General features: G+C 46.1%; 1 protein-coding gene across 2 annotated transcripts in view; it reads right to left on the reverse strand.

Moving 5' to 3' along the window:
- KLHL13 (kelch like family member 13) overlaps positions 1-6,997 on the reverse strand; it is an 81,067-nt gene extending 74,070 nt beyond the window's left edge. Inside the window, exon 1 of one of the 2 annotated variants that reach the window (XM_071442331.1) lies at positions 6,860-6,997. The gene's annotated coding sequence lies outside the window, so the exon portion shown is untranslated. The remainder of the gene's footprint in view (positions 1-6,859) is intronic. The other variant, XM_071442333.1, reaches the window with a different exon arrangement.
- Between the last annotated feature and the right edge of the window lie 1,551 nt (positions 6,998-8,548).

Raw genomic sequence — 8,548 nt, forward strand, 5'->3', positions numbered from 1 at the left:
TCTGTTTGGACATGAAGGACAAAATTCTCAGACTGAGGGGTAAAATATGGTACCAAGCCTCACTTGGATCACAAAACTCCCCACAGTAGTCCTTTTATCATTACCCATGTCAGTGTTTGGTACTACCCAGTTTGGTACTAATAAGGAGCAGAGACAGTGAATGTTGGCACATTTACTTCCCCATGACAAAGGTGAGCAACCACAAGAGACTGGTCAGATTTGCAGAGCCACCAAGGGAGCAGCATAAGGCAGCTCAAGCAACCTGGTAAATTCAATATTGCTGACTTATCTAGATTTATCCTCCAATTCCTTTGTAGTTTAAGTGTTTAATTCCTAATTTCCAGCTTCGATGTGTAAGCTTGCAAAGTCTTTTGTTTGTATGTCTCATAGGACATACACCCTGGTGGAAATACCTTAATTCCACTGTATAAAAACAAGCTTTCCTTAGAACAACAAACACAAGAGCCCAGAATAAATTTCTAACTATAAAATCATTGCTATATTATAAGTTAACATTGAAGAGAGCAAAACTCATAACACTGTTCCTGTTAAAATCTTCCAACACAAAAAAGCAATAAAATATAGTTATTAATAACTATCAGCAATACAACCTCATGTGTATTTTGTAACTTGTAGTTGCTACTACTTAAAAAGTTATAACACTGAGATGAAAGATGATGGGGGAGTGGTAGGCATAAAATATTAACACAAGTCTACAATTCTGGCACCATGGTGGATAATCAGCTTCTAAAAAAAATAAATATATATACAGAACACATGCCCACGTCTGTAGGATTCTAGTGCTGCTTGCAGCTTTCTTTAAATAACGGATGTGCTACTCACTTCCTCAATTCTATTCAAAAACTGTGGGCAGCCATACACTTGCCCAGAACCATGTGTTTTGTAACACTGAAACTGGTTGAGTGTCAGGCACTGAGAAGCCAAAAGTTGAAAAGGCAGAAGAGCAACCCATTTCTTCCTCTTGGCTCCCTTCAAGAGCCAGGTATCTGTCAGCAGGATGAAGGGCAGTGTTTGAATCCTCCAGAACTAAGAAAAAGTTTTTCCCCTTCCTTAATGTAGTGTAGAATTTCTGCTTTAATATAAACATTTACCTGAAAACATGAATATAGGTGTTACATGGATCATTCAGCTTCCTCACAGATGGAAAGCTAATTGGAGAACAGCAATCCCAGGAAGGGTTCTTTAATGGCATCTGGAAACATGACAAGTTTGAAGTGAGAGCAATGCCCTGGTCCTGCTGAGCTGAGTTTGATGCTCCATTCCCAGCACCTGCTGGGAGAAGCTGTGCTGCTTTCCCTCCACTCACCTCCTGACATGATTCCTGCCTCCACCTGCAAGGTGTAGCCACAGGGCGAGTTAGCAAACTGATAAAAACATTTCTGAGTGGGTAAGTTTCCCATGAGCTAAGCAGCATGAAAGAAATCATCCTGCAATCACTGAAGCATGAGCTCTGCCAATGGAGCTGCCCCAGGAGATCAGGGCACAAGGCAGGACCACCCAGAGGCACATTTGATGAATTACCTGCAGCACCAAACTGTCTCCAAAGTCTCCAGCATCGGATTTTGCCGTCTGAGTGTGAATCTTCTGCTTAATTTTCAATCCTAACAAGTCTATGAAGAAGTTTGAAATTTGAAAGAAATATTTTGCATTGTTTTCTTACAGAATTATTTTAAAATGTAAAAAACATATTGCAATCATATATGGCAGAACCAGAGCTTCGACTTCAGAAATCCAATACAGTAAAAATGTGCTGGGTATTTCAGATCATCATCTTAACATACTGCTGGATACCTCCATTAGCATTATCAGATAAGGTCAGTTATTCAAAGGAATCAAAATTCTCACAATACCAAATTAAATGCATGTGGAACACAGTCAACTTAAACTAGAACACACCACTCACATGAAGATCCCAAAGAACAACCAGGAAAAAGGAACTGGGTTGAAATTCACATTTATCCTTGCTTTTTTCAGCCTATAAGATTCTCTCTAATATTTAATCGTAATCACTCACATTCATTCTGCTGATTTTTTTTCATCACATGGCACCTCACCTTCCTCATAACAATTGGCACTTGACCAGATGGTTATGGTGTGAATTAAGCTCATTTACCATGCACCATGGTTTTCACTTGTCATCCTGGTCTGTGATTTCTGAATAACAGACTGATAAAATGAGTTTATTTTCACCACCAAGAAAAAAGGAACAAAGTTCTTCCCCCACTGCCCTGCAAAGATGGAAATTAACATTCATAACAGGACTCACATGATGAGTAGCTGAGCACTGCAATATTTGTTAGAACTCATACTTTTAAGTCCTCTGAGCAAGGACAGGCACTCAAATCACCCCATCCCTAGTTTTAACCCTGAGATCCATGCACCACATTCCCATAAGCTTTGTGCCAACTGTTTCTCTTCTTGCAAGGTGGAACAGCTTAGACAGGACCTCTGTCCTAAAGCAGCTTACACCTCCCACTTCAGGCAAATAAAGAGACTTCTGAGAGGCAGGACAAACTAGTCCATGTGCCAGGAGGCAGGAGGAGCCAAAGCAAGTGTCTGACATCACAGGTAAATGGTCCTGCTGCTTTACCTACTGCAAGCAGGTCTGCTCTGGTCCCATCCTGCACAGAGCACAACAGCAGATTTGCTCTGTCACTTGCCTCTCATGTGCATCACTGTCTGGGCACCCTCCAGAGAAGGAGCTCTTGAAAAGGGAGAGCAAAATGTGCAATGTGATAACTCCAGCAGGCATGGGGCACCTGGTAAGACTGATGCTCTTTAACAGGGAAATGGAGAAAGGTCTGAAGTTTTCCCCAAAATTTAAGCAGCTACAAGTCAGGGCAAAAGCTCTAAGAACTTATTTAAAAGCAAAACTTCTGTTCACAAACCATTTTCATTTGTACTTTCTCCTGTACATAAGTTTGTTCATATTTGAAATATTTCACATTAAAGAAACCAAGCAGAATAGCTGGCATTGCCAAACAAATCTCACATTTCACAACTACAGAACACACCACCAAGCAGCTGCATCAGTCACAAAGAAGGTAAAACAAAAGCCCCAAGGAATCATATGACCATTGCCATTAGTATTAACAAAGCACTGTTTCCATAAAAATAAATTGAATTACGTATTTCCTACACCAAGTTTAAAGCAAAAACCTCAATAATACAAATCAATAACTGGGGCATTCTTCAAAAAGTAGTACAGCCAACTCACTTGAAACCAGCTTCTCAGAACAGGCATCGAAGACATCAAATTCATTACAGGACACTGAACATGGAAAATCACCCAAATTTTCTTAGTCTTCTGAAATACACAAGTCAATTAAAGGAGTCAGATTTAATTTTGTTGCAGGTTGAAAGCTCCTCCTGGGTTCAAACAGGTCCCTTTCTACCTCAAAATTCAAAAGATATCTTCAGGAACTCCGCTTCTGAAACACTTCTGTCAGCAGTACCAAGTCTCACACTCCAGCTGCCTGTATCTCCCACCCCAGTGCACTTACAGCCTGGTCAGAACCTCCTGTACAGGATTATTGGCTGCCTGCACTGCATGGCATAGGCACACCTTCACCCCAAAACACCTCCTACCCTGTAAAGGCCTGAGAGACAAAGCTTTATGGAAATAATTCATAATATTTCATAATCATGAATAATTTCATAATCATAATTCAGATAAAACTGGAAATTTTTTTCAATTCCCCTGAACGCCCACTGAAAGCGTGCCTGTGCACCAGAGGCTACAATTTAACATTGGTTACTTACTTTGTAGCTTTTCAAAGACACTTAGCTTAAGGAGAGCCAATAGGCTAAGAAAAGTTTCTTCCACAGCAGTGTTTCTAAGTTATCCACAAAGCTCTAATCTCACAATTTTAATAAAACTGTTGCATCACAAACAGTTAAAAAGAAAACCATAAAAATGTTTCCAGTCAGTACTCTGACAATGCAATACAGCTGTGAGAATGAAAAAGACCTGAAAGTGGAGAACATTGAAAGGAGAGCAGAACATATGTTGCCCCATCTATTTAAGCTTTTACCTCCCACTCACACTGACACCCATAAACACTATGCCAGATCTGTGATAAAAGCATCCATCCCTGTGAACCCAGCCCCAGGCTGTCAAAATCAACTCTGATAAGCTATTTAGAGTCATTAGAAAAGTTTTCCACTATTGATACAGTGAAACAGCCAAATACTGAATATGTTCTGAGGCTGCTATTCTTAAAACACTCCATAATTGTTCAATTTTTGCCATAGTGCAGTTTCACAGAAAGTTTTGCCAGCACAGATATATCATCTAAAATAGTAAAGGGAAAAAAAAAAAAAGAAAAGCCATATACTAGGCATCACAACTATTTCAGCAACCTAACAACCATGAAAAACACGAGCATTTCTGACAGCTTTGCTCGTGGTGTTTGTGGAGGTGATAGAGTGGTGCTAGCAGAAACACTCCCAGCAGAACACACTGCAGATTCCTTTGGAATCACTACCAACACTTTCTCTGTAGTGTTGATTAATGATCCCTCTCTAACAGCTAGACCACACCAAGAACATAGAGCCCTGGAGGTAACTTCAATGATACCTTTAGATCCAGACAACCTGGGCTTGATCACCGTTGTCAAAGAAACCACAGAAGTACTGAATCACACTGAGATATATTCAACATGAGATAGCTTGTTGATTTTTTTTTTCAAGAACTCCAGCATTTTTCTCAGCCCGTTGGAAAACAAAACAAAGGAAAAATCACACTTGAGACTAGAAATCATAGAACAATTTGGGTTGGCAGGGCCCTCAAGGATCACCTGATTCCAACCCCCCTGCCATGGGCAGGGACATCTCCCACTGCACCAGGTTTCTCAATGCCCCATCCAACCTGGCCTGGAATTCAGGGGGAAAAGGCAAGGTCTGCCTTTGTATGCCCAACCCCACTGTGCCTCTAGACAGGTCATGTGCCAGCAGAAGAACCCTTCCTGCAGAGCTACACCTCACTTCCCCTCTGAGGCTCCCATACCAGCTGCATGTGCTTCCTTCCCTGCTTGGCCCCCTGGCTGCCTGAGAGGATCCCAGTGCTCAGCCCTGCTCCATGGACATGCTCTGCTGGCATCTGGGGGACTCCACTGCAAACCAGACCAGGCAATCCGGGCCCTTTTCTTCTGGTTGGGAGCATCTGCTGATCTGCTTCATACATCACCAGAAGTTGTGCCAATGATGCCACGAATTGCAGAAGTCTCCAAGCCACAATTACTGCTACAGATTAGATACAGTTGAACTACAGCCTCAGATGACATTCAGCTTAGTGAATCTTTTACAGAAGAGCAGAAGAAATTATTTAAAAGAATAATAATAAAAAAAGCTGGCTGGGGCAAAGTCGCTTTAATTCATTTTTGACACCTAGAGTCACTGGCTCACAAAAAGCAGTCTTGCTTCTTTGAAGCAGAGCAGCATGCTAATTTGTGCTGGCACCTCACTACAATTTTTTGAACTTTAGAAGTGAAAGAAAATGTTTAGAAGCACAATTTTGAAAATCATAGAATCAAAGAGATCACAAGAAGTGCATTCAGGATAGCATTCAATCCAAGTTACTACACCGATTTTTTTTACTATCAACACTCTGCAGCATATTCTAGTATTAAACAGGACTGCAGAACAAGCTCTACCATGAAATCAGAGAAGTGGGAAGAGTGCCCTGAAGGTTATTCATTAGCATTATCTCCATGTGTAGCTCACTAGGGAAAGAATAAGGAAAACTCCTCTGTGGCATTCTATTCAAATGTATGAGGCATATTTAAATGAGCGAGGGAAGTATTTCTGATGCAGATTTCACAGCAGGTCTAAGACAGCATCAGTTTCATTAACACTCAGAACATCCAAGCTGAAGCGCCCTTTGCCATACAAAGCTGACAAAGATGTGCACCTTGCGTCTCCTGAATCATACAAAGGAGGCGAGCCAAGACTCCTAGAGTTTTTAAGTTAACATCGCACTTTTCATACGGAGGCGAAAAGTCCTGAACAGTACCTACTAAAAACAGAGCTTGGCCTAAATTTTATGCGAACAGGGAGAAGAGGAAACTGACAAGTTAATTACAACCTACAGCTACGTCCCCCTTTTTAATGGCTGCATCCCAGAACTAATCCCCAAAACTCCTTCCTGCACCCAGACCTCATCCAGCCCATTTAAGGACCAGGGAACAATAAACACTGACGAGCAGAACGGGCCGGGTGAAGGAAGAGAGCGATTACAATGGCTGCACAACAAAGCCTGCAAAAGGAGAGTTAAAGATACTTTCTGCGAGCGGCACAAGCTCCGCAGCCGCTCCGCACACGCCGCCAGCCGCGACCCCGGCCGGGACACTCCCGCTGTGTCCCCAGCGGTGACCCCCGTCCTGCCGGACCCCGTCCCTGCCCCGCCGGGCACGGCGCGCTCCGGCTGTGCCCCGCACCGAGCAGCCCTCGCCGGTCCCCGCTGGAACGGGGGGGACCCGGCGGGGACCGCACTGCCCCGCACCGCCCCCGGCACGGGGCTGACCGCCCGCCGACCCCCAAAGGCACCCGGGACACCCCGGTGCCGTCCCGCCCGTAGGGAGCCCGCGCCGCCAGCAGCGCTGCCCCGCGGCCTCCGAGCGGCCCCGGTGAGCGGAGACCCCCGGTGCGGGGCAGCCCCTCCGGTGCGGGGCAGCCCCTCCGGTGCGGGGCAGCCCCTCCGGTGCGGGGCAGCCCCCCCGCGCCGCTCACCGAGCGCGGCCCCGCTCCCCCCGCGGCCGCAGAGGCCCCGCAGGACGTGGCGCCCGCCGGGCCCCCGAGCGGGACAGGACCGAGCCGGGTGCCCGCGCCTCGCCCTCACCTGCGGCTGCGGCCGCCCGGCCCGGCCGCGGTCCCGCTCCGGAGCGGCCCCGAAGTGCCGAGCGCGGCCCCGCTCCCCGCGCGCGCCCGGCCCGCCTCGCCCGGCCCCGCGTCACCGCACGGCCGCGCGCACTGCGCCTGCGCGGGGCGGGGCCGCGGGGAAGGGGGCGGGAACAGGGCAAAGAGGCGGGGCCTCTGTGAGGGGAGGGACGGACGGACGGACGGACAGACGGCGAGGCAGACAGAGGGAGGGATGGAGAGAAAGAGAGAGGGAGGGATGGAGAGAAAGAGAGAGGGAGGGATGGAGAGAAGGAGGGAGAAAAAGAGGGCAGAGGCCACGGCGCACAGCGGTCGCAGGTCTGCCAACAAGGCTTGTCTCCAGCAGCTTGGTGCTTCAGGAGAGCCGCGGGAACAGCAGGGAGGACAGGAAGAGTCAGCAACAGTCATAAAATCACAAAATGGTTTGGGTTGGAAGGGACTTCAAAGACCATCCTGTTCCAAACCCTTGACCAGGTTGCTCCAAGCCCCATCCAGCCTGGCCTTGGACATTTCCCAGAATGGGCATCCACAGCTTCTCTGTGCCAGTGCCTCAAACAAACCTCAAAGTAGATCATTTCATCCCAATGTTTAATCTAAACCTACTCTCCTTCAGTTTGAAGCCATCCCCCCGTCCTGTCACTACACTTCCCAATGAAGAGCCCCTCTCCATTTTCCTTGTCGTCCCCTCTCCGGCACTCACCAAGTCCTTGGTGACCCAGGGAATGTGAGTGATAGATACACAAAAACATCTCCTTGTGTTCTCCATTTGGGATCAGCAACACTACCAGGTGAAAGGCAAGCCACAAGCTGCTCCCCTGACCAGAGCGTTGGCTCCTGGAAAGCTCAGAATTGCTTCACCTGCTCCCATAACGCTGGCGGATGCTAACCCTGAATTTTCCTCACAGTCCTCTCCTCTTTTTAATGTGGCCACATCTTTGATTTGGGAACTGCTCTTCTTCTGCCGTTCTGCCTGTATTGTTTCCTGTAAACACACCTTTAATTACTGAACCCCCAACATTCAGCAAATTTTTGACTGCAGGTAATCTTAGGGCAAATAATGCCTTAGTTAAACCCAGCCAACCCTAATGAAGTTATAGGAATTTTAGCAATGCAATTGAGGGCAGAACTTGAAGCAAAACTAATTATGAAGCCATAGGTAACCTTCCAGCCAAGACTGCAACCAGCTCCTCATTCTTTTAACCCTGCAGGAAAAGCCGAACAGCCTATGAGACCATAACACACCATTTGAGAGTTGTGTATGTCTGACAGCACTTGCTTTTGAAGCTGTTTTTTATCCAAACATTTTTTTACATTGGCTTATCAAAGCCAGCGCAGCATCAATCTCAGAGTAAAAGCTATCCTGGTTGAGTAACTCTAACAGATTTTGCTGTGGGCAGTTTTGGGTTCCCTTCTGTTCTCCTCACATCAGTGAGAGCAACTGAAGCAAATTCAGGCACAAGGAACCAACTCACCTCTGCTCTGAAGCTGACAAGAAAATCAGTATCTCAGTTGCAGAAAAAAGCATTTTTTGTGTATATATTTTGTGTATATTTTTTCAACTCCTGTCCTTGAGAATGACCTCTTGCATGAGCCAGTGCTCTCTTTGTAAAGATAAGCCTCGACTTATCTTTACAAACCTTTAGGAAGAATT

The sequence above is a fragment of the Agelaius tricolor genome, unplaced genomic scaffold (assembly GCF_023055355.1).
Source record: "Agelaius tricolor isolate 1412-34295 unplaced genomic scaffold, bAgeTri1.0.p SCAF_17, whole genome shotgun sequence".
Taxonomy (NCBI): domain Eukaryota; kingdom Metazoa; phylum Chordata; class Aves; order Passeriformes; family Icteridae; genus Agelaius; species Agelaius tricolor.